Source organism: Rhinoderma darwinii (assembly GCF_050947455.1).
Source record: "Rhinoderma darwinii isolate aRhiDar2 chromosome 5 unlocalized genomic scaffold, aRhiDar2.hap1 SUPER_5_unloc_49, whole genome shotgun sequence".
NCBI classification, from domain to species: Eukaryota; Metazoa; Chordata; class Amphibia; order Anura; family Rhinodermatidae; genus Rhinoderma; species Rhinoderma darwinii.
This window is the reverse complement of record NW_027461808.1, coordinates 300375-322845: the sequence shown is the minus strand read 5'-3', so window position 1 is coordinate 322845 and position 22471 is coordinate 300375. Positions and strand designations below refer to the sequence as shown.

The following is a 22471-nucleotide window of genomic DNA, read 5'->3' as shown; positions in this document are numbered from 1 at the left end:
GCCCGCCCGCTCGCCTGCCCGCCACAATGGACCTACCTGTGTACACTAGATGGATGTGATGGAATGTACTGTCGTCCCTACATTTCAAGAAGAAGTAAGAATTGCAGTTGCAACAAAGCCTTGCTTGCCTACAAAGAGAGCAGCAATTTGGATTTGTTACTATGTTACCTAGAAGAATAACAAACTGTGCAAGGATGGAGGTTGTAGGAGCAAGGAGAAGTTGTCTGTAAAGTTGGTGGATGCCTATTTTCCATTTTGCAGTCCCTTGTCTCCCTCTTGTGGCCTCCTGGAGGCAACTAGCTGTGCAAAAAAAAGACAGCCTGGCGGCCGGCTGTTGCAGTGTTGCCCTCTCAGGCAACACTGAGTGACTGACTGAGCCTCACCGTCTTATATAAAGTTCAGACGGAACTTTGCACGTGTCATAGTGGAGCCCTCAGGATTCCAGAGCCAGCTTTCTGACATCATAATGGGGCCTCAGAGATAAAAGCCTGGGCCCAGGCAGTGTTGGTCAGTGCTGCTCAGCAGGCAGCACTGGACTGGACTGGATTACAGCTGATACAAGGTGTGAAGGAACAAGGGGTGGCTGTGGGCATGCACTTGCTGCCGCTGCCAGTGTTTATCTGCATGGCAGCAGGGCATTTGGGCGTTGCCAGGAAGGCGTTTTTATGTAGATTCCTCCTCTTTCAGCACTGCATTGTGGTGCAAGCAAAAGAAGCAAATCCTGTCTGGCTTCCTCTCCGGCCTTTATTCACCTCCCGTGTAGCTGTGAGTGTGTGAGCCTGCAGGGCCCCATGGAATTGCCTAGAAGTAGGCTGAATCGCTGCAAGGGCTGAACAGCAGTATCGGGCAGGCTCGGGCAACGCGCGGCCCGTTCGGGTTATCGCTTCTCGGCCTTTTGGCTAAGATCAAGTGTAGTATCTGTTCTTATCAGTTTAATATCTGATACGTCCCCTATCTGGGGACCATATATTAAATGGATTTTTAGAACAGGGAGATGGAAATAGAGCTTGCTCTGTCCACTCCACGCATTGACCTGGTATTGCAGTATTTCCAGGACCGGTGCACCCTTTCCTTATGTGTTGACTAAAAGCAGATTCCAAAAGTGTTTTTTGTCTTTGCTATTGTTTCTGTCTTTCTGAAGGGATCTCCCCTTTTAATCCCATTATTTCAACACCTGTTGGACAATGCATGAGTGATAATGAGCTCATTGATTAAATGCAATTAATGAATAGATTGCCACCTCTTGTTGTGTGTCGTCTGTGTTTCTGTGTTTCCGGCATTTCACATTGGAACACCTCATTCACCTTCCTTGTCTTCTCTCCGCCCTCCCTTTTAGGTAAGTTAAAGAGCTGCACCTGAGCCAGCCACTGATGATTGATTGATTGATTGATTGATTGATTGATTGATTGATTGATTGATGCAGCACAACAGTCAAATAGTGGAGTGGAGTAGGGGAACAGCAAACAGCCAATAAAGCAGCCCGCCCGCTCGCCTGCCCGCCACAATGGACCTACCTGTGTACACTAGATGGATGTGATGGAATGTACTGTCGTCCCTACATTTCAAGAAGAAGTAAGAATTGCAGTTGCAACAAAGCCTTGCTTGCCTACAAAGAGAGCAGCAATTTGGATTTGTTACTATGTTACCTAGAAGAATAACAAACTGTGCAAGGATGGAGGTTGTAGGAGCAAGGAGAAGTTGTCTGTAAAGTTGGTGGATGCCTATTTTCCATTTTGCAGTCCCTTGTCTCCCTCTTGTGGCCTCCTGGAGGCAACTAGCTGTGCAAAAAAAAAGACAGCCTGGCGGCCGGCTGTTGCAGTGTTGCCCTCTCAGGCAACACTGAGTGACTGACTGAGCCTCACCGTCTTATATAAAGTTCAGACGGAACTTTGCACGTGTCATAGTGGAGCCCTCAGGATTCCAGAGCCAGCTTTCTGACATCATAATGGGGCCTCAGAGATAAAAGCCTGGGCCCAGGCAGTGTTGGTCAGTGCTGCTCAGCAGGCAGCACTGGACTGGATTACAGCTGATACAAGGTGTGAAGGAACAAGGGGTGGCTGTGGGCATGCACTTGCTGCCGCTGCCAGTGTTTATCTGCATGGCAGCAGGGCATTTGGGCGTTGCCAGGAAGGCGTTTTTATGTAGATTCCTCCTCTTTCAGCACTGCATTGTGGTGCAAGCAAAAGAAGCAAATCCTGTCTGGCTTCCTCTCCGGTCTTTATTCACCTCCCGTGTAGCTGTGAGTGTGTGAGCCTGCAGGGCCCCATGGAATTGCCTAGAAGTAGGCTGAATCGCTGCAAGGGCTGAACAGCAGTATCGGGCAGGCTCGGGCAACGCGCGGCCCGTTCGGGTTATCGCTTCTCGGCCTTTTGGCTAAGATCAAGTGTAGTATCTGTTCTTATCAGTTTAATATCTGATACGTCCCCTATCTGGGGACCATATATTAAATGGATTTTTAGAACAGGGAGATGGAAATAGAGCTTGCTCTGTCCACTCCACGCATTGACCTGGTATTGCAGTATTTCCAGGACCGGTGCACCCTTTCCTTATGTGTTGACTAAAAGCAGATTCCAAAAGTGTTTTTTGTCTTTGCTATTGTTTCTGTCTTTCTGAAGGGATCTCCCCTTTTAATCCCATTATTTCAACACCTGTTGGACAATGCATGAGTGATAATGAGCTCATTGATTAAATGCAATTAATGAATAGATTGCCACCTCTTGTTGTGTGTCGTCTGTGTTTCTGTGTTTCCGGCATTTCACATTGGAACACCTCATTCACCTTCCTTGTCTTCTCTCCGCCCTCCCTTTTAGGTAAGTTAAAGAGCTGCACCTGAGCCAGCCACTGATTGATTGATTGATTGATTGATTGATTGATTGATTGATTGATTGATGCAGCACAACAGTCAAATAGTGGAGTGGAGTAGGGGAACAGCAAACAGCCAATAAAGCAGCCCGCCCGCTCGCCTGCCCGCCACAATGGACCTACCTGTGTACACTAGACGGATGTGATGGAATGTACTGTCGTCCCTACATTTCAAGAAGAAGTAAGAATTGCAGTTGCAACAAAGCCTTGCTTGCCTACAAAGAGAGCAGCAATTTGGATTTGTTACTATGTTACCTAGAAGAATAACAAACTGTGCAAGGATGGAGGTTGTAGGAGCAAGGAGAAGTTGTCTGTAAAGTTGGTGGATGCCTATTTTCCATTTTGCAGTCCCTTGTCTCCCTCTTGTGGCCTCCTGGAGGCAACTAGCTGTGCAAAAAAAAGACAGCCTGGCGGCCGGCTGTTGCAGTGTTGCCCTCTCAGGCAACACTGAGTGACTGACTGAGCCTCACCGTCTTATATAAAGTTCAGACGGAACTTTGCACGTGTCATAGTGGAGCCCTCAGGATTCCAGAGCCAGCTTTCTGACATCATAATGGGGCCTCAGAGATAAAAGCCTGGGCCCAGGCAGTGTTGGTCAGTGCTGCTCAGCAGGCAGCACTGGACTGGACTGGATTACAGCTGATACAAGGTGTGAAGGAACAAGGGGTGGCTGTGGGCATGCACTTGCTGCCGCTGCCAGTGTTTATCTGCATGGCAGCAGGGCATTTGGGCGTTGCCAGGAAGGCGTTTTTATGTAGATTCCTCCTCTTTCAGCACTGCATTGTGGTGCAAGCAAAAGAAGCAAATCCTGTCTGGCTTCCTCTCCGGCCTTTATTCACCTCCCGTGTAGCTGTGAGTGTGTGAGTCTGCAGGGCCCCATGGAATTGCCTAGAAGTAGGCTGAATCGCTGCAAGGGCTGAACAGCAGTATCGGGCAGGCTCGGGCAACGCGCGGCCCGTTCGGGTTATCGCTTCTCGGCCTTTTGGCTAAGATCAAGTGTAGTATCTGTTCTTATCAGTTTAATATCTGATACGTCCCCTATCTGGGGACCATATATTAAATGGATTTTTAGAACAGGGAGATGGAAATAGAGCTTGCTCTGTCCACTCCACGCATTGACCTGGTATTGCAGTATTTCCAGGACCGGTGCACCCTTTCCTTATGTGTTGACTAAAAGCAGATTCCAAAAGTGTTTTTTGTCTTTGCTATTGTTTCTGTCTTTCTGAAGGGATCTCCCCTTTTAATCCCATTATTTCAACACCTGTTGGACAATGCATGAGTGATAATGAGCTCATTGATTAAATGCAATTAATGAATAGATTGCCACCTCTTGTTGTGTGTCGTCTGTGTTTCTGTGTTTCCGGCATTTCACATTGGAACACCTCATTCACCTTCCTTGTCTTCTCTCCGCCCTCCCTTTTAGGTAAGTAAAAGAGCTGCACCTGAGCCAGCCACTGATTGATTGATTGATTGATTGATTGATTGATTGATTGATTGATGCAGCACAACAGTCAAATAGTGGAGTGGAGTAGGGGAACAGCAAACAGCCAATAAAGCAGCCCGCCCGCTCGCCTGCCCGCCACAATGGACCTACCTGTGTACACTAGATGGATGTGATGGAATGTACTGTCGTCCCTACATTTCAAGAAGAAGTAAGAATTGCAGTTGCAACAAAGCCTTGCTTGCCTACAAAGAGAGCAGCAATTTGGATTTGTTACTATGTTACCTAGAAGAATAACAAACTGTGCAAGGATGGAGGTTGTAGGAGCAAGGAGAAGTTGTCTGTAAAGTTGGTGGATGCCTATTTTCCATTTTGCAGTCCCTTGTCTCCCTCTTGTGGCCTCCTGGAGGCAACTAGCTGTGCAAAAAAAAGACAGCCTGGCGGCCGGCTGTTGCAGTGTTGCCCTCTCAGGCAACACTGAGTGACTGACTGAGCCTCACCGTCTTATATAAAGTTCAGACGGAACTTTGCACGTGTCATAGTGGAGCCCTCAGGATTCCAGAGCCAGCTTTCTGACATCATAATGGGGCCTCAGAGATAAAAGCCTGGGCCCAGGCAGTGTTGGTCAGTGCTGCTCAGCAGGCAGCACTGGACTGGACTGGATTACAGCTGATACAAGGTGTGAAGGAACAAGGGGTGGCTGTGGGCATGCACTTGCTGCCGCTGCCAGTGTTTATCTGCATGGCAGCAGGGCATTTGGGCGTTGCCAGGAAGGCGTTTTTATGTAGATTCCTCCTCTTTCAGCACTGCATTGTGGTGCAAGCAAAAGAAGCAAATCCTGTCTGGCTTCCTCTCCGGCCTTTATTCACCTCCCGTGTAGCTGTGAGTGTGTGAGCCTGCAGGGCCCCATGGAATTGCCTAGAAGTAGGCTGAATCGCTGCAAGGGCTGAACAGCAGTATCGGGCAGGCTCGGGCAACGCGCGGCCCGTTCGGGTTATCGCTTCTCGGCCTTTTGGCTAAGATCAAGTGTAGTATCTGTTCTTATCAGTTTAATATCTGATACGTCCCCTATCTGGGGACCATATATTAAATGGATTTTTAGAACAGGGAGATGGAAATAGAGCTTGCTCTGTCCACTCCACGCATTGACCTGGTATTGCAGTATTTCCAGGACCGGTGCACCCTTTCCTTATGTGTTGACTAAAAGCAGATTCCAAAAGTGTTTTTTGTCTTTGCTATTGTTTCTGTCTTTCTGAAGGGATCTCCCCTTTTAATCCCATTATTTCAACACCTGTTGGACAATGCATGAGTGATAATGAGCTCATTGATTAAATGCAATTAATGAATAGATTGCCACCTCTTGTTGTGTGTCGTCTGTGTTTCTGTGTTTCCGGCATTTCACATTGGAACACCTCATTCACCTTCCTTGTCTTCTCTCCGCCCTCCCTTTTAGGTAAGTTAAAGAGCTGCACCTGAGCCAGCCACTGATTGATTGATTGATTGATTGATTGATTGATTGATTGATTGATTGATGCAGCACAACAGTCAAATAGTGGAGTGGAGTAGGGGAACAGCAAACAGCCAATAAAGCAGCCCGCCCGCTCGCCTGCCCGCCACAATGGACCTACCTGTGTACACTAGATGGATGTGATGGAATGTACTGTCGTCCCTACATTTCAAGAAGAAGTAAGAATTGCAGTTGCAACAAAGCCTTGCTTGCCTACAAAGAGAGCAGCAATTTGGATTTGTTACTATGTTACCTAGAAGAATAACAAACTGTGCAAGGATGGAGGTTGTAGGAGCAAGGAGAAGTTGTCTGTAAAGTTGGTGGATGCCTATTTTCCATTTTGCAGTCCCTTGTCTCCCTCTTGTGGCCTCCTGGAGGCAACTAGCTGTGCAAAAAAAAGACAGCCTGGCGGCCGGCTGTTGCAGTGTTGCCCTCTCAGGCAACACTGAGTGACTGACTGAGCCTCACCGTCTTATATAAAGTTCAGACGGAACTTTGCACGTGTCATAGTGGAGCCCTCAGGATTCCAGAGCCAGCTTTCTGACATCATAATGGGGCCTCAGAGATAAAAGCCTGGGCCCAGGCAGTGTTGGTCAGTGCTGCTCAGCAGGCAGCACTGGACTGGACTGGATTACAGCTGATACAAGGTGTGAAGGAACAAGGGGTGGCTGTGGGCATGCACTTGCTGCCGCTGCCAGTGTTTATCTGCATGGCAGCAGGGCATTTGGGCGTTGCCAGGAAGGCGTTTTTATGTAGATTCCTCCTCTTTCAGCACTGCATTGTGGTGCAAGCAAAAGAAGCAAATCCTGTCTGGCTTCCTCTCCGGCCTTTATTCACCTCCCGTGTAGCTGTGAGTGTGTGAGCCTGCAGGGCCCCATGGAATTGCCTAGAAGTAGGCTGAATCGCTGCAAGGGCTGAACAGCAGTATCGGGCAGGCTCGGGCAACGCGCGGCCCGTTCGGGTTATCGCTTCTCGGCCTTTTGGCTAAGATCAAGTGTAGTATCTGTTCTTATCAGTTTAATATCTGATACGTCCCCTATCTGGGGACCATATATTAAATGGATTTTTAGAACAGGGAGATGGAAATAGAGCTTGCTCTGTCCACTCCACGCATTGACCTGGTATTGCAGTATTTCCAGGACCGGTGCACCCTTTCCTTATGTGTTGACTAAAAGCAGATTCCAAAAGTGTTTTTTGTCTTTGCTATTGTTTCTGTCTTTCTGAAGGGATCTCCCCTTTTAATCCCATTATTTCAACACCTGTTGGACAATGCATGAGTGATAATGAGCTCATTGATTAAATGCAATTAATGAATAGATTGCCACCTCTTGTTGTGTGTCGTCTGTGTTTCTGTGTTTCCGGCATTTCACATTGGAACACCTCATTCACCTTCCTTGTCTTCTCTCCGCCCTCCCTTTTAGGTAAGTTAAAGAGCTGCACCTGAGCCAGCCACTGATTGATTGATTGATTGATTGATTGATTGATTGATTGATTGATTGATGCAGCACAACAGTCAAATAGTGGAGTGGAGTAGGGGAACAGCAAACAGCCAATAAAGCAGCCCGCCCGCTCGCCTGCCCGCCACAATGGACCTACCTGTGTACACTAGATGGATGTGATGGAATGTACTGTCGTCCCTACATTTCAAGAAGAAGTAAGAATTGCAGTTGCAACAAAGCCTTGCTTGCCTACAAAGAGAGCAGCAATTTGGATTTGTTACTATGTTACCTAGAAGAATAACAAACTGTGCAAGGATGGAGGTTGTAGGAGCAAGGAGAAGTTGTCTGTAAAGTTGGTGGATGCCTATTTTCCATTTTGCAGTCCCTTGTCTCCCTCTTGTGGCCTCCTGGAGGCAACTAGCTGTGCAAAAAAAAAGACAGCCTGGCGGCCGGCTGTTGCAGTGTTGCCCTCTCAGGCAACACTGAGTGACTGACTGAGCCTCACCGTCTTATATAAAGTTCAGACGGAACTTTGCACGTGTCATAGTGGAGCCCTCAGGATTCCAGAGCCAGCTTTCTGACATCATAATGGGGCCTCAGAGATAAAAGCCTGGGCCCAGGCAGTGTTGGTCAGTGCTGCTCAGCAGGCAGCACTGGACTGGACTGGATTACAGCTGATACAAGGTGTGAAGGAACAAGGGGTGGCTGTGGGCATGCACTTGCTGCCGCTGCCAGTGTTTATCTGCATGGCAGCAGGGCATTTGGGCGTTGCCAGGAAGGCGTTTTTATGTAGATTCCTCCTCTTTCAGCACTGCATTGTGGTGCAAGCAAAAGAAGCAAATCCTGTCTGGCTTCCTCTCCGGTCTTTATTCACCTCCCGTGTAGCTGTGAGTGTGTGAGCCTGCAGGGCCCCATGGAATTGCCTAGAAGTAGGCTGAATCGCTGCAAGGGCTGAACAGCAGTATCGGGCAGGCTCGGGCAACGCGCGGCCCGTTCGGGTTATCGCTTCTCGGCCTTTTGGCTAAGATCAAGTGTAGTATCTGTTCTTATCAGTTTAATATCTGATACGTCCCCTATCTGGGGACCATATATTAAATGGATTTTTAGAACAGGGAGATGGAAATAGAGCTTGCTCTGTCCACTCCACGCATTGACCTGGTATTGCAGTATTTCCAGGACCGGTGCACCCTTTCCTTATGTGTTGACTAAAAGCAGATTCCAAAAGTGTTTTTTGTCTTTGCTATTGTTTCTGTCTTTCTGAAGGGATCTCCCCTTTTAATCCCATTATTTCAACACCTGTTGGACAATGCATGAGTGATAATGAGCTCATTGATTAAATGCAATTAATGAATAGATTGCCACCTCTTGTTGTGTGTCGTCTGTGTTTCTGTGTTTCCGGCATTTCACATTGGAACACCTCATTCACCTTCCTTGTCTTCTCTCCGCCCTCCCTTTTAGGTAAGTTAAAGAGCTGCACCTGAGCCAGCCACTGATTGATTGATTGATTGATTGATTGATTGATTGATTGATTGATTGATTGATGCAGCACAACAGTCAAATAGTGGAGTGGAGTAGGGGAACAGCAAACAGCCAATAAAGCAGCCCGCCCGCTCGCCTGCCCGCCACAATGGACCTACCTGTGTACACTAGACGGATGTGATGGAATGTACTGTCGTCCCTACATTTCAAGAAGAAGTAAGAATTGCAGTTGCAACAAAGCCTTGCTTGCCTACAAAGAGAGCAGCAATTTGGATTTGTTACTATGTTACCTAGAAGAATAACAAACTGTGCAAGGATGGAGGTTGTAGGAGCAAGGAGAAGTTGTCTGTAAAGTTGGTGGATGCCTATTTTCCATTTTGCAGTCCCTTGTCTCCCTCTTGTGGCCTCCTGGAGGCAACTAGCTGTGCAAAAAAAAGACAGCCTGGCGGCCGGCTGTTGCAGTGTTGCCCTCTCAGGCAACACTGAGTGACTGACTGAGCCTCACCGTCTTATATAAAGTTCAGACGGAACTTTGCACGTGTCATAGTGGAGCCCTCAGGATTCCAGAGCCAGCTTTCTGACATCATAATGGGGCCTCAGAGATAAAAGCCTGGGCCCAGGCAGTGTTGGTCAGTGCTGCTCAGCAGGCAGCACTGGACTGGACTGGATTACAGCTGATACAAGGTGTGAAGGAACAAGGGGTGGCTGTGGGCATGCACTTGCTGCCGCTGCCAGTGTTTATCTGCATGGCAGCAGGGCATTTGGGCGTTGCCAGGAAGGCGTTTTTATGTAGATTCCTCCTCTTTCAGCACTGCATTGTGGTGCAAGCAAAAGAAGCAAATCCTGTCTGGCTTCCTCTCCGGCCTTTATTCACCTCCCGTGTAGCTGTGAGTGTGTGAGCCTGCAGGGCCCCATGGAATTGCCTAGAAGTAGGCTGAATCGCTGCAAGGGCTGAACAGCAGTATCGGGCAGGCTCGGGCAACGCGCGGCCCGTTCGGGTTATCGCTTCTCGGCCTTTTGGCTAAGATCAAGTGTAGTATCTGTTCTTATCAGTTTAATATCTGATACGTCCCCTATCTGGGGACCATATATTAAATGGATTTTTAGAACAGGGAGATGGAAATAGAGCTTGCTCTGTCCACTCCACGCATTGACCTGGTATTGCAGTATTTCCAGGACCGGTGCACCCTTTCCTTATGTGTTGACTAAAAGCAGATTCCAAAAGTGTTTTTTGTCTTTGCTATTGTTTCTGTCTTTCTGAAGGGATCTCCCCTTTTAATCCCATTATTTCAACACCTGTTGGACAATGCATGAGTGATAATGAGCTCATTGATTAAATGCAATTAATGAATAGATTGCCACCTCTTGTTGTGTGTCGTCTGTGTTTCTGTGTTTCCGGCATTTCACATTGGAACACCTCATTCACCTTCCTTGTCTTCTCTCCGCCCTCCCTTTTAGGTAAGTAAAAGAGCTGCACCTGAGCCAGCCACTGATTGATTGATTGATTGATTGATTGATTGATTGATTGATTGATTGATGCAGCACAACAGTCAAATAGTGGAGTGGAGTAGGGGAACAGCAAACAGCCAATAAAGCAGCCCGCCCGCTCGCCTGCCCGCCACAATGGACCTACCTGTGTACACTAGATGGATGTGATGGAATGTACTGTCGTCCCTACATTTCAAGAAGAAGTAAGAATTGCAGTTGCAACAAAGCCTTGCTTGCCTACAAAGAGAGCAGCAATTTGGATTTGTTACTATGTTACCTAGAAGAATAACAAACTGTGCAAGGATGGAGGTTGTAGGAGCAAGGAGAAGTTGTCTGTAAAGTTGGTGGATGCCTATTTTCCATTTTGCAGTCCCTTGTCTCCCTCTTGTGGCCTCCTGGAGGCAACTAGCTGTGCAAAAAAAAGACAGCCTGGCGGCCGGCTGTTGCAGTGTTGCCCTCTCAGGCAACACTGAGTGACTGACTGAGCCTCACCGTCTTATATAAAGTTCAGACGGAACTTTGCACGTGTCATAGTGGAGCCCTCAGGATTCCAGAGCCAGCTTTCTGACATCATAATGGGGCCTCAGAGATAAAAGCCTGGGCCCAGGCAGTGTTGGTCAGTGCTGCTCAGCAGGCAGCACTGGACTGGACTGGATTACAGCTGATACAAGGTGTGAAGGAACAAGGGGTGGCTGTGGGCATGCACTTGCTGCCGCTGCCAGTGTTTATCTGCATGGCAGCAGGGCATTTGGGCGTTGCCAGGAAGGCGTTTTTATGTAGATTCCTCCTCTTTCAGCACTGCATTGTGGTGCAAGCAAAAGAAGCAAATCCTGTCTGGCTTCCTCTCCGGCCTTTATTCACCTCCCGTGTAGCTGTGAGTGTGTGAGCCTGCAGGGCCCCATGGAATTGCCTAGAAGTAGGCTGAATCGCTGCAAGGGCTGAACAGCAGTATCGGGCAGGCTCGGGCAACGCGCGGCCCGTTCGGGTTATCGCTTCTCGGCCTTTTGGCTAAGATCAAGTGTAGTATCTGTTCTTATCAGTTTAATATCTGATACGTCCCCTATCTGGGGACCATATATTAAATGGATTTTTAGAACAGGGAGATGGAAATAGAGCTTGCTCTGTCCACTCCACGCATTGACCTGGTATTGCAGTATTTCCAGGACCGGTGCACCCTTTCCTTATGTGTTGACTAAAAGCAGATTCCAAAAGTGTTTTTTGTCTTTGCTATTGTTTCTGTCTTTCTGAAGGGATCTCCCCTTTTAATCCCATTATTTCAACACCTGTTGGACAATGCATGAGTGATAATGAGCTCATTGATTAAATGCAATTAATGAATAGATTGCCACCTCTTGTTGTGTGTCGTCTGTGTTTCTGTGTTTCCGGCATTTCACATTGGAACACCTCATTCACCTTCCTTGTCTTCTCTCCGCCCTCCCTTTTAGGTAAGTTAAAGAGCTGCACCTGAGCCAGCCACTGATTGATTGATTGATTGATTGATTGATTGATTGATTGATTGATTGATGCAGCACAACAGTCAAATAGTGGAGTGGAGTAGGGGAACAGCAAACAGCCAATAAAGCAGCCCGCCCGCTCGCCTGCCCGCCACAATGGACCTACCTGTGTACACTAGATGGATGTGATGGAATGTACTGTCGTCCCTACATTTCAAGAAGAAGTAAGAATTGCAGTTGCAACAAAGCCTTGCTTGCCTACAAAGAGAGCAGCAATTTGGATTTGTTACTATGTTACCTAGAAGAATAACAAACTGTGCAAGGATGGAGGTTGTAGGAGCAAGGAGAAGTTGTCTGTAAAGTTGGTGGATGCCTATTTTCCATTTTGCAGTCCCTTGTCTCCCTCTTGTGGCCTCCTGGAGGCAACTAGCTGTGCAAAAAAAAGACAGCCTGGCGGCCGGCTGTTGCAGTGTTGCCCTCTCAGGCAACACTGAGTGACTGACTGAGCCTCACCGTCTTATATAAAGTTCAGACGGAACTTTGCACGTGTCATAGTGGAGCCCTCAGGATTCCAGAGCCAGCTTTCTGACATCATAATGGGGCCTCAGAGATAAAAGCCTGGGCCCAGGCAGTGTTGGTCAGTGCTGCTCAGCAGGCAGCACTGGACTGGACTGGATTACAGCTGATACAAGGTGTGAAGGAACAAGGGGTGGCTGTGGGCATGCACTTGCTGCCGCTGCCAGTGTTTATCTGCATGGCAGCAGGGCATTTGGGCGTTGCCAGGAAGGCGTTTTTATGTAGATTCCTCCTCTTTCAGCACTGCATTGTGGTGCAAGCAAAAGAAGCAAATCCTGTCTGGCTTCCTCTCCGGCCTTTATTCACCTCCCGTGTAGCTGTGAGTGTGTGAGCCTGCAGGGCCCCATGGAATTGCCTAGAAGTAGGCTGAATCGCTGCAAGGGCTGAACAGCAGTATCGGGCAGGCTCGGGCAACGCGCGGCCCGTTCGGGTTATCGCTTCTCGGCCTTTTGGCTAAGATCAAGTGTAGTATCTGTTCTTATCAGTTTAATATCTGATACGTCCCCTATCTGGGGACCATATATTAAATGGATTTTTAGAACAGGGAGATGGAAATAGAGCTTGCTCTGTCCACTCCACGCATTGACCTGGTATTGCAGTATTTCCAGGACCGGTGCACCCTTTCCTTATGTGTTGACTAAAAGCAGATTCCAAAAGTGTTTTTTGTCTTTGCTATTGTTTCTGTCTTTCTGAAGGGATCTCCCCTTTTAATCCCATTATTTCAACACCTGTTGGACAATGCATGAGTGATAATGAGCTCATTGATTAAATGCAATTAATGAATAGATTGCCACCTCTTGTTGTGTGTCGTCTGTGTTTCTGTGTTTCCGGCATTTCACATTGGAACACCTCATTCACCTTCCTTGTCTTCTCTCCGCCCTCCCTTTTAGGTAAGTTAAAGAGCTGCACCTGAGCCAGCCACTGATTGATTGATTGATTGATTGATTGATTGATTGATTGATTGATTGATGCAGCACAACAGTCAAATAGTGGAGTGGAGTAGGGGAACAGCAAACAGCCAATAAAGCAGCCCGCCCGCTCGCCTGCCCGCCACAATGGACCTACCTGTGTACACTAGATGGATGTGATGGAATGTACTGTCGTCCCTACATTTCAAGAAGAAGTAAGAATTGCAGTTGCAACGAAGCCTTGCTTGCCTACAAAGAGAGCAGCAATTTGGATTTGTTACTATGTTACCTAGAAGAATAACAAACTGTGCAAGGATGGAGGTTGTAGGAGCAAGGAGAAGTTGTCTGTAAAGTTGGTGGATGCCTATTTTCCATTTTGCAGTCCCTTGTCTCCCTCTTGTGGCCTCCTGGAGGCAACTAGCTGTGCAAAAAAAAGACAGCCTGGCGGCCGGCTGTTGCAGTGTTGCCCTCTCAGGCAACACTGAGTGACTGACTGAGCCTCACCGTCTTATATAAAGTTCAGACGGAACTTTGCACGTGTCATAGTGGAGCCCTCACGATTCCAGAGCCAGCTTTCTGACATCATAATGGGGCCTCAGAGATAAAAGCCTTGGCCCAGGCAGTGTTGGTCAGTGCTGCTCAGCAGGCAGCACTGGACTGGACTGGATTACAGCTGATACAAGGTGTGAAGGAACAAGGGGTGGCTGTGGGCATGCACTTGCTGCCGCTGCCAGTGTTTATCTGCATGGCAGCAGGGCATTTGGGCGTTGCCAGGAAGGCGTTTTTATGTAGATTCCTCCTCTTTCAGCACTGCATTGTGGTGCAAGCAAAAGAAGCAAATCCTGTCTGGCTTCCTCTCCGGCCTTTATTCACCTCCCGTGTAGCTGTGAGTGTGTGAGCCTGCAGGGCCCCATGGAATTGCCTAGAAGTAGGCTGAATCGCTGCAAGGGCTGAACAGCAGTATCGGGCAGGCTCGGGCAACGCGCGGCCCGTTCGGGTTATCGCTTCTCGGCCTTTTGGCTAAGATCAAGTGTAGTATCTGTTCTTATCAGTTTAATATCTGATACGTCCCCTATCTGGGGACCATATATTAAATGGATTTTTAGAACAGGGAGATGGAAATAGAGCTTGCTCTGTCCACTCCACGCATTGACCTGGTATTGCAGTATTTCCAGGACCGGTGCACCCTTTCCTTATGTGTTGACTAAAAGCAGATTCCAAAAGTGTTTTTTGTCTTTGCTATTGTTTCTGTCTTTCTGAAGGGATCTCCCCTTTTAATCCCATTATTTCAACACCTGTTGGACAATGCATGAGTGATAATGAGCTCATTGATTAAATGCAATTAATGAATAGATTGCCACCTCTTGTTGTGTGTCGTCTGTGTTTCTGTGTTTCCGGCATTTCACATTGGAACACCTCATTCACCTTCCTTGTCTTCTCTCCGCCCTCCCTTTTAGGTAAGTTAAAGAGCTGCACCTGAGCCAGCCACTGATTGATTGATTGATTGATTGATTGATTGATTGATTGATTGATTGATTGATTGATGCAGCACAACAGTCAAATAGTGGAGTGGAGTAGGGGAACAGCAAACAGCCAATAAAGCAGCCCGCCCGCTCGCCTGCCCGCCACAATGGACCTACCTGTGTACACTAGATGGATGTGATGGAATGTACTGTCGTCCCTACATTTCAAGAAGAAGTAAGAATTGCAGTTGCAACAAAGCCTTGCTTGCCTACAAAGAGAGCAGCAATTTGGATTTGTTACTATGTTACCTAGAAGAATAACAAACTGTGCAAGGATGGAGGTTGTAGGAGCAAGGAGAAGTTGTCTGTAAAGTTGGTGGATGCCTATTTTCCATTTTGCAGTCCCTTGTCTCCCTCTTGTGGCCTCCTGGAGGCAACTAGCTGTGCAAAAAAAAGACAGCCTGGCGGCCGGCTGTTGCAGTGATGCCCTCTCAGGCAACACTGAGTGACTGACTGAGCCTCACCGTCTTATATAAAGTTCAGACGGAACTTTGCACGTGTCATAGTGGAGCCCTCAGGATTCCAGAGCCAGCTTTCTGACATCATAATGGGGCCTCAGAGATAAAAGCCTGGGCCCAGGCAGTGTTGGTCAGTGCTGCTCAGCAGGCAGCACTGGACTGGATTACAGCTGATACAAGGTGTGAAGGAACAAGGGGTGGCTGTGGGCATGCACTTGCTGCCGCTGCCAGTGTTTATCTGCATGGCAGCAGGGCATTTGGGCGTTGCCAGGAAGGCGTTTTTATGTAGATTCCTCCTCTTTCAGCACTGCATTGTGGTGCAAGCAAAAGAAGCAAATCCTGTCTGGCTTCCTCTCCGGCCTTTATTCACCTCCCGTGTAGCTGTGAGTGTGTGAGCCTGCAGGGCCCCATGGAATTGCCTAGAAGTAGGCTGAATCGCTGCAAGGGCTGAACAGCAGTATCGGGCAGGCTCGGGCAACGCGCGGCCCGTTCGGGTTATCGCTTCTCGGCCTTTTGGCTAAGATCAAGTGTAGTATCTGTTCTTATCAGTTTAATATCTGATACGTCCCCTATCTGGGGACCATATATTAAATGGATTTTTAGAACAGGGAGATGGAAATAGAGCTTGCTCTGTCCACTCCACGCATTGACCTGGTATTGCAGTATTTCCAGGACCGGTGCACCCTTTCCTTATGTGTTGACTAAAAGCAGATTCCAAAAGTGTTTTTTGTCTTTGCTATTGTTTCTGTCTTTCTGAAGGGATCTCCCCTTTTAATCCCATTATTTCAACACCTGTTGGACAATGCATGAGTGATAATGAGCTCATTGATTAAATGCAATTAATGAATAGATTGCCACCTCTTGTTGTGTGTCGTCTGTGTTTCTGTGTTTCCGGCATTTCACATTGGAACACCTCATTCACCTTCCTTGTCTTCTCTCCGCCCTCCCTTTTAGGTAAGTTAAAGAGCTGCACCTGAGCCAGCCACTGATTGATTGATTGATTGATTGATTGATTGATTGATTGATTGATTGATTGATTGATTGATTGATGCAGCACAACAGTCAAATAGTGGAGTGGAGTAGGGGAACAGCAAACAGCCAATAAAGCAGCCCGCCCGCTCGCCTGCCCGCCACAATGGACCTACCTGTGTACACTAGATGGATGTGATGGAATGTACTGTCGTCCCTACATTTCAAGAAGAAGTAAGAATTGCAGTTGCAACAAAGCCTTGCTTGCCTACAAAGAGAGCAGCAATTTGGATTTGTTACTATGTTACCTAGAAGAATAACAAACTGTGCAAGGATGGAGGTTGTAGGAGCAAGGAGAAGTTGTCTGTAAAGTTGGTGGATGCCTATTTTCCATTTTGCAGTCCCTTGTCTCCCTCTTGTGGCCTCCTGGAGGCAACTAGCTGTGCAAAAAAAAAGACAGCCTGGCGGCCGGCTGTTGCAGTGTTGCCCTCTCAGGCAACACTGAGTGACTGACTGAGCCTCACCGTCTTATATAAAGTTCAGACGGAACTTTGCACGTGTCATAGTGGAGCCCTCAGGATTCCAGAGCCAGCTTTCTGACATCATAATGGGGCCTCAGAGATAAAAGCCTGGGCCCAGGCAGTGTTGGTCAGTGCTGCTCAGCAGGCAGCACTGGACTGGACTGGATTACAGCTGATACAAGGTGTGAAGGAACAAGGGGTGGCTGTGGGCATGCACTTGCTGCCGCTGCCAGTGTTTATCTGCATGGCAGCAGGGCATTTGGGCGTTGCCAGGAAGGCGTTTTTATGTAGATTCCTCCTCTTTCAGCACTGCATTGTGGTGCAAGCAAAAGAAGCAAATCCTGTCTGGCTTCCTCTCCGGCCTTTATTCACCTCCCGTGTAGCTGTGAATGTGTGAGCCTGCAGGGCCCCATGGAATTGCCTAGAAGTAGGCTGAATCGCTGCAAGGGCTGAACAGCAGTATCGGGCAGGCTCGGGCAACGCGCGGCCCGTTCGGGTTATCGCTTCTCGGCCTTTTGGCTAAGATCAAGTGTAGTATCTGTTCTTATCAGTTTAATATCTGATACGTCCCCTATCTGGGGACCATATATTAAATGGATTTTTAGAACAGGGAGATGGAAATAGAGCTTGCTCTGTCCACTCCACGCATTGACCTGGTATTGCAGTATTTCCAGGACCGGTGCACCCTTTCCTTATGTGTTGACTAAAAGCAGATTCCAAAAGTGTTTTTTGTCTTTGCTATTGTTTCTGTCTTTCTGAAGGGATCTCCCCTTTTAATCCCATTATTTCAACACCTGTTGGACAATGCATGAGTGATAATGAGCTCATTGATTAAATGCAATTAATGAATAGATTGCCACCTCTTGTTGTGTGTCGTCTGTGTTTCTGTGTTTCCGGCATTTCACATTGGAACACCTCATTCACCTTCCTTGTCTTCTCTCCGCCCTCCCTTTTAGGTAAGTTAAAGAGCTGCACCTGAGCCAGCCACTGATTGATTGATTGATTGATTGATTGATTGATTGATTGATTGATTGATGCAGCACAACAGTCAAATAGTGGAGTGGAGTAGGGGAACAGCAAACAGCCAATAAAGCAGCCCGCCCGCTCGCCTGCCCGCCACAATGGACCTACCTGTGTACACTAGATGGATGTGATGGAATGTACTGTCGTCCCTACATTTCAAGAAGAAGTAAGAATTGCAGTTGCAACAAAGCCTTGCTTGCCTACAAAGAGAGCAGCAATTTGGATTTGTTACTATGTTACCTAGAAGAATAACAAACTGTGCAAGGATGGAGGTTGTAGGAGCAAGGAGAAGTTGTCTGTAAAGTTGGTGGATGCCTATTTTCCATTTTGCAGTCCCTTGTCTCCCTCTTGTGGCCTCCTGGAGGCAACAAGCTGTACAAAAAAAAGACAGCCTGGCGGCCGGCTGTTGCAGTGTTGCCCTCTCAGGCAACACTGAGTGACTGACTGAGCCTCACCGTCTTATATAAAGTTCAGACGGAACTTTGCACGTCTCATAGTGGAGCCCTCAGGATTCCAGAGCCAGCTTTCTGACATCATAATGGGGCCTCAGAGATAAAAGCCTGGGCCCAGGCAGTATTGGTCAGTGCTGCTCAGCAGGCAGCACTGGACTGGACTGGATTACAGCTGATACAAGGTGTGAAGGAACAAGGGGTGGCTGTGGGCATGCACTTGCTGCCGCTGCCAGTGTTTATCTGCATGGCAGCAGGGCATTTGGGCGTTGCCAGGAAGGCGTTTTTATGTAGATTCCTCCTCTTTCAGCACTGCATTGTGGTGCAAGCAAAAGAAGCAAATCCTGTCTGGCTTCCTCTCCGGCCTTTATTCACCTCCCGTGTAGCTGTGAGTGTGTGAGCCTGCAGGGCCCCATGGAATTGCCTAGAAGTAGGCTGAATCGCTGCAAGGGCTGAACAGCAGTATCGGGCAGGCTCGGGCAACGCGCGGCCCGTTCGGGTTATCGCTTCTCGGCCTTTTGGCTAAGATCAAGTGTAGTATCTGTTCTTATCAGTTTAATATCTGATACGTCCCCTATCTGGGGACCATATATTAAATGGATTTTTAGAACAGGGAGATGGAAATAGAGCTTGCTCTGTCCACTCCACGCATTGACCTGGTATTGCAGTATTTCCAGGACCGGTGCACCCTTTCCTTATGTGTTGACTAAAAGCAGATTCCAAAAGTGTTTTTTGTCTTTGCTATTGTTTCTGTCTTTCTGAAGGGATCTCCCCTTTTAATCCCATTATTTCAACACCTGTTGGACAATGCATGAGTGATAATGAGCTCATTGATTAAATGCAATTAATGAATAGATTGCCACCTCTTGTTGTGTGTCGTCTGTGTTTCTGTGTTTCCGGCATTTCACATTGGAACACCTCATTCACCTTCCTTGTCTTCTCTCCGCCCTCCCTTTTAGGTAAGTTAAAGAGCTGCACCTGAGCCAGCCACTGATTGATTGATTGATTGATTGATTGATTGATTGATTGATTGATTGATTGATTGATGCAGCACAACAGTCAAATAGTGGAGTGGAGTAGGGGAACAGCAAACAGCCAATAAAGCAGCCCGCCCGCTCGCCTGCCCGCCACAATGGACCTACCTGTGTACACTAGATGGATGTGATGGAATGTACTGTCGTCCCTACATTTCAAGAAGAAGTAAGAATTGCAGTTGCAACAAAGCCTTGCTTGCCTACAAAGAGAGCAGCAATTTGGATTTGTTACTATGTTACCTAGAAGAATAACAAACTGTGCAAGGATGGAGGTTGTAGGAGCAAGGAGAAGTTGTCTGTAAAGTTGGTGGATGCCTATTTTCCATTTTGCAGTCCCTTGTCTCCCTCTTGTGGCCTCCTGGAGGCAACAAGCTGTACAAAAAAAAGACAGCCTGGCGGCCGGCTGTTGCAGTGTTGCCCTCTCAGGCAACACTGAGTGACTGACTGAGCCTCACCGTCTTATATAAAGTTCAGACGGAACTTTGCACGTCTCATAGTGGAGCCCTCAGGATTCCAGAGCCAGCTTTCTGACATCATAATGGGGCCTCAGAGATAAAAGCCTGGGCCCAGGCAGTATTGGTCAGTGCTGCTCAGCAGGCAGCACTGGACTGGACTGGATTACAGCTGATACAAGGTGTGAAGGAACAAGGGGTGGCTGTGGGCATGCACTTGCTGCCGCTGCCAGTGTTTATCTGCATGGCAGCAGGGCATTTGGGCGTTGCCAGGAAGGCGTTTTTATGTAGATTCCTCCTCTTTCAGCACTGCATTGTGGTGCAAGCAAAAGAAGCAAATCCTGTCTGGCTTCCTCTCCGGCCTTTATTCACCTAACGTGTAGCTGTGAGTGTGTGAGCCTGCAGGGCCCCATGGAATTGCCTAGAAGTAGGCTGAATCGCTGCAAGGGCTGAACAGCAGTATCGGGCAGGCTCGGGCAACGCGCGGCCCGTTCGGGTTATCGCTTCTCGGCCTTTTGGCTAAGATCAAGTGTAGTATCTGTTCTTATCAGTTTAATATCTGATACGTCCCCTATCTGGGGACCATATATTAAATGGATTTTTAGAACAGGGAGATGGAAATAGAGCTTGCTCTGTCCACTCCACGCATTGACCTGGTATTGCAGTATTTCCAGGACCGGTGCACCCTTTCCTTATGTGTTGACTAAAAGCAGATTCCAAAAGTGTTTTTTGTCTTTGCTATTGTTTCTGTCTTTCTGAAGGGATCTCCCCTTTTAATCCCATTATTTCAACACCTGTTGGACAATGCATGAGTGATAATGAGCTCATTGATTAAATGCAATTAATGAATAGATTGCCACCTCTTGTTGTGTGTCGTCTGTGTTTCTGTGTTTCCGGCATTTCACATTGGAACACCTCATTCACCTTCCTTGTCTTCTCTCCGCCCTCCCTTTTAGGTAAGTTAAAGAGCTGCACCTGAGCCAGCCACTGATTGATTGATTGATTGATTGATTGATTGATTGATTGATTGATTGATGCAGCACAACAGTCAAATAGTGGAGTGGAGTAGGGGAACAGCAAACAGCCAATAAAGCAGCCCGCCCGCTCGCCTGCCCGCCACAATGGACCTACCTGTGTACACTAGATGGATGTGATGGAATGTACTGTCGTCCCTACATTTCAAGAAGAAGTAAGAATTGCAGTTGCAACAAAGCCTTGCTTGCCTACAAAGAGAGCAGCAATTTGGATTTGTTACTATGTTACCTAGAAGAATAACAAACTGTGCAAGGATGGAGGTTGTAGGAGCAAGGAGAAGTTGTCTGTAAAGTTGGTGGATGCCTATTTTCCATTTTGCAGTCCCTTGTCTCCCTCTTGTGGCCTCCTGGAGGCAACTAGCTGTGCAAAAAAAAAGACAGCCTGGCGGCCGGCTGTTGCAGTGTTGCCCTCTCAGGCAACACTGAGTGACTGACTGAGCCTCACCGTCTTATATAAAGTTCAGACGGAACTTTGCACGTGTCATAGTGGAGCCCTCAGGATTCCAGAGCCAGCTTTCTGACATCATAATGGGGCCTCAGAGATAAAAGCCTGGGCCCAGGCAGTGTTGGTCAGTGCTGCTCAGCAGGCAGCACTGGACTGGACTGGATTACAGCTGATACAAGGTGTGAAGGAACAAGGGGTGGCTGTGGGCATGCACTTGCTGCCGCTGCCAGTGTTTATCTGCATGGCAGCAGGGCATTTGGGCGTTGCCAGGAAGGCGTTTTTATGTAGATTCCTCCTCTTTCAGCACTGCATTGTGGTGCAAGCAAAAGAAGCAAATCCTGTCTGGCTTCCTCTCCGGCCTTTATTCACCTCCCGTGTAGCTGTGAGTGTGTGAGCCTGCAGGGCCCCATGGAATTGCCTAGAAGTAGGCTGAATCGCTGCAAGGGCTGAACAGCAGTATCGGGCAGGCTCGGGCAACGCGCGGCCCGTTCGGGTTATCGCTTCTCGGCCTTTTGGCTAAGATCAAGTGTAGTATCTGTTCTTATCAGTTTAATATCTGATACGTCCCCTATCTGGGGACCATATATTAAATGGATTTTTAGAACAGGGAGATGGAAATAGAGCTTGCTCTGTCCACTCCACGCATTGACCTGGTATTGCAGTATTTCCAGGACCGGTGCACCCTTTCCTTATGTGTTGACTAAAAGCAGATTCCAAAAGTGTTTTTTGTCTTTGCTATTGTTTCTGTCTTTCTGAAGGGATCTCCCCTTTTAATCCCATTATTTCAACACCTGTTGGACAATGCATGAGTGATAATGAGCTCATTGATTAAATGCAATTAATGAATAGATTGCCACCTCTTGTTGTGTGTCGTCTGTGTTTCTGTGTTTCCGGCATTTCACATTGGAACACCTCATTCACCTTCCTTGTCTTCTCTCCGCCCTCCCTTTTAGGTAAGTAAAAGAGCTGCACCTGAGCCAGCCACTGATTGATTGATTGATTGATTGATTGATTGATTGATTGATTGATTGATGCAGCACAACAGTCAAATAGTGGAGTGGAGTAGGGGAACAGCAAACAGCCAATAAAGCAGCCCGCCCGCTCGCCTGCCCGCCACAATGGACCTACCTGTGTACACTAGATGGATGTGATGGAATGTACTGTCGTCCCTACATTTCAAGAAGAAGTAAGAATTGCAGTTGCAACAAAGCCTTGCTTGCCTACAAAGAGAGCAGCAATTTGGATTTGTTACTATGTTACCTAGAAGAATAACAAACTGTGCAAGGATGGAGGTTGTAGGAGCAAGGAGAAGTTGTCTGTAAAGTTGGTGGATGCCTATTTTCCATTTTGCAGTCCCTTGTCTCCCTCTTGTGGCCTCCTGGAGGCAACTAGCTGTGCAAAAAAAAGAC

The 22471-nt window shown here is 47.8% G+C and overlaps 15 non-coding genes across 15 annotated transcripts; all 15 read left to right on the top strand.

Annotated features, from left to right (window-relative positions):
• Positions 1–879: 879 nt before the first annotated feature.
• On the top strand, positions 880–1070 carry LOC142695957 (U2 spliceosomal RNA). Its single transcript, XR_012863967.1, has one exon. It is a non-coding gene; the product is annotated as a U2 spliceosomal RNA (small nuclear RNA).
• A 1283-nt stretch (positions 1071–2353) lies between these two features.
• Positions 2354–2544, top strand: LOC142695956 (U2 spliceosomal RNA). Its single transcript, XR_012863966.1, has one exon. It is a non-coding gene; the product is annotated as a U2 spliceosomal RNA (small nuclear RNA).
• Positions 2545–3828: 1284 nt separating this feature from the next.
• LOC142695955 (U2 spliceosomal RNA) lies at positions 3829–4019 on the top strand. The gene has a single exon (XR_012863965.1). It is a non-coding gene; the product is annotated as a U2 spliceosomal RNA (small nuclear RNA).
• Positions 4020–5299: 1280 nt separating this feature from the next.
• LOC142695953 (U2 spliceosomal RNA) lies at positions 5300–5490 on the top strand. Its single transcript, XR_012863964.1, has one exon. It is a non-coding gene; the product is annotated as a U2 spliceosomal RNA (small nuclear RNA).
• Positions 5491–6774: 1284 nt separating this feature from the next.
• On the top strand, positions 6775–6965 carry LOC142695952 (U2 spliceosomal RNA). The gene has a single exon (XR_012863963.1). It is a non-coding gene; the product is annotated as a U2 spliceosomal RNA (small nuclear RNA).
• A 1285-nt stretch (positions 6966–8250) lies between these two features.
• Positions 8251–8441, top strand: LOC142695951 (U2 spliceosomal RNA). Its single transcript, XR_012863962.1, has one exon. It is a non-coding gene; the product is annotated as a U2 spliceosomal RNA (small nuclear RNA).
• Positions 8442–9729: 1288 nt separating this feature from the next.
• On the top strand, positions 9730–9920 carry LOC142695950 (U2 spliceosomal RNA). Its single transcript, XR_012863961.1, has one exon. It is a non-coding gene; the product is annotated as a U2 spliceosomal RNA (small nuclear RNA).
• Positions 9921–11204: 1284 nt separating this feature from the next.
• LOC142695948 (U2 spliceosomal RNA) lies at positions 11205–11395 on the top strand. The gene has a single exon (XR_012863959.1). It is a non-coding gene; the product is annotated as a U2 spliceosomal RNA (small nuclear RNA).
• A 1284-nt stretch (positions 11396–12679) lies between these two features.
• Positions 12680–12870, top strand: LOC142695947 (U2 spliceosomal RNA). Its single transcript, XR_012863958.1, has one exon. It is a non-coding gene; the product is annotated as a U2 spliceosomal RNA (small nuclear RNA).
• Positions 12871–14154: 1284 nt separating this feature from the next.
• On the top strand, positions 14155–14345 carry LOC142695946 (U2 spliceosomal RNA). Its single transcript, XR_012863957.1, has one exon. It is a non-coding gene; the product is annotated as a U2 spliceosomal RNA (small nuclear RNA).
• Positions 14346–15632: 1287 nt separating this feature from the next.
• LOC142695945 (U2 spliceosomal RNA) lies at positions 15633–15823 on the top strand. The gene has a single exon (XR_012863956.1). It is a non-coding gene; the product is annotated as a U2 spliceosomal RNA (small nuclear RNA).
• A 1301-nt stretch (positions 15824–17124) lies between these two features.
• LOC142695944 (U2 spliceosomal RNA) lies at positions 17125–17315 on the top strand. The gene has a single exon (XR_012863955.1). It is a non-coding gene; the product is annotated as a U2 spliceosomal RNA (small nuclear RNA).
• A 1284-nt stretch (positions 17316–18599) lies between these two features.
• On the top strand, positions 18600–18790 carry LOC142695942 (U2 spliceosomal RNA). The gene has a single exon (XR_012863954.1). It is a non-coding gene; the product is annotated as a U2 spliceosomal RNA (small nuclear RNA).
• Positions 18791–20082: 1292 nt separating this feature from the next.
• LOC142695941 (U2 spliceosomal RNA) lies at positions 20083–20273 on the top strand. The gene has a single exon (XR_012863953.1). It is a non-coding gene; the product is annotated as a U2 spliceosomal RNA (small nuclear RNA).
• Positions 20274–21558: 1285 nt separating this feature from the next.
• On the top strand, positions 21559–21749 carry LOC142695940 (U2 spliceosomal RNA). The gene has a single exon (XR_012863952.1). It is a non-coding gene; the product is annotated as a U2 spliceosomal RNA (small nuclear RNA).
• Positions 21750–22471: the final 722 nt, after the last annotated feature.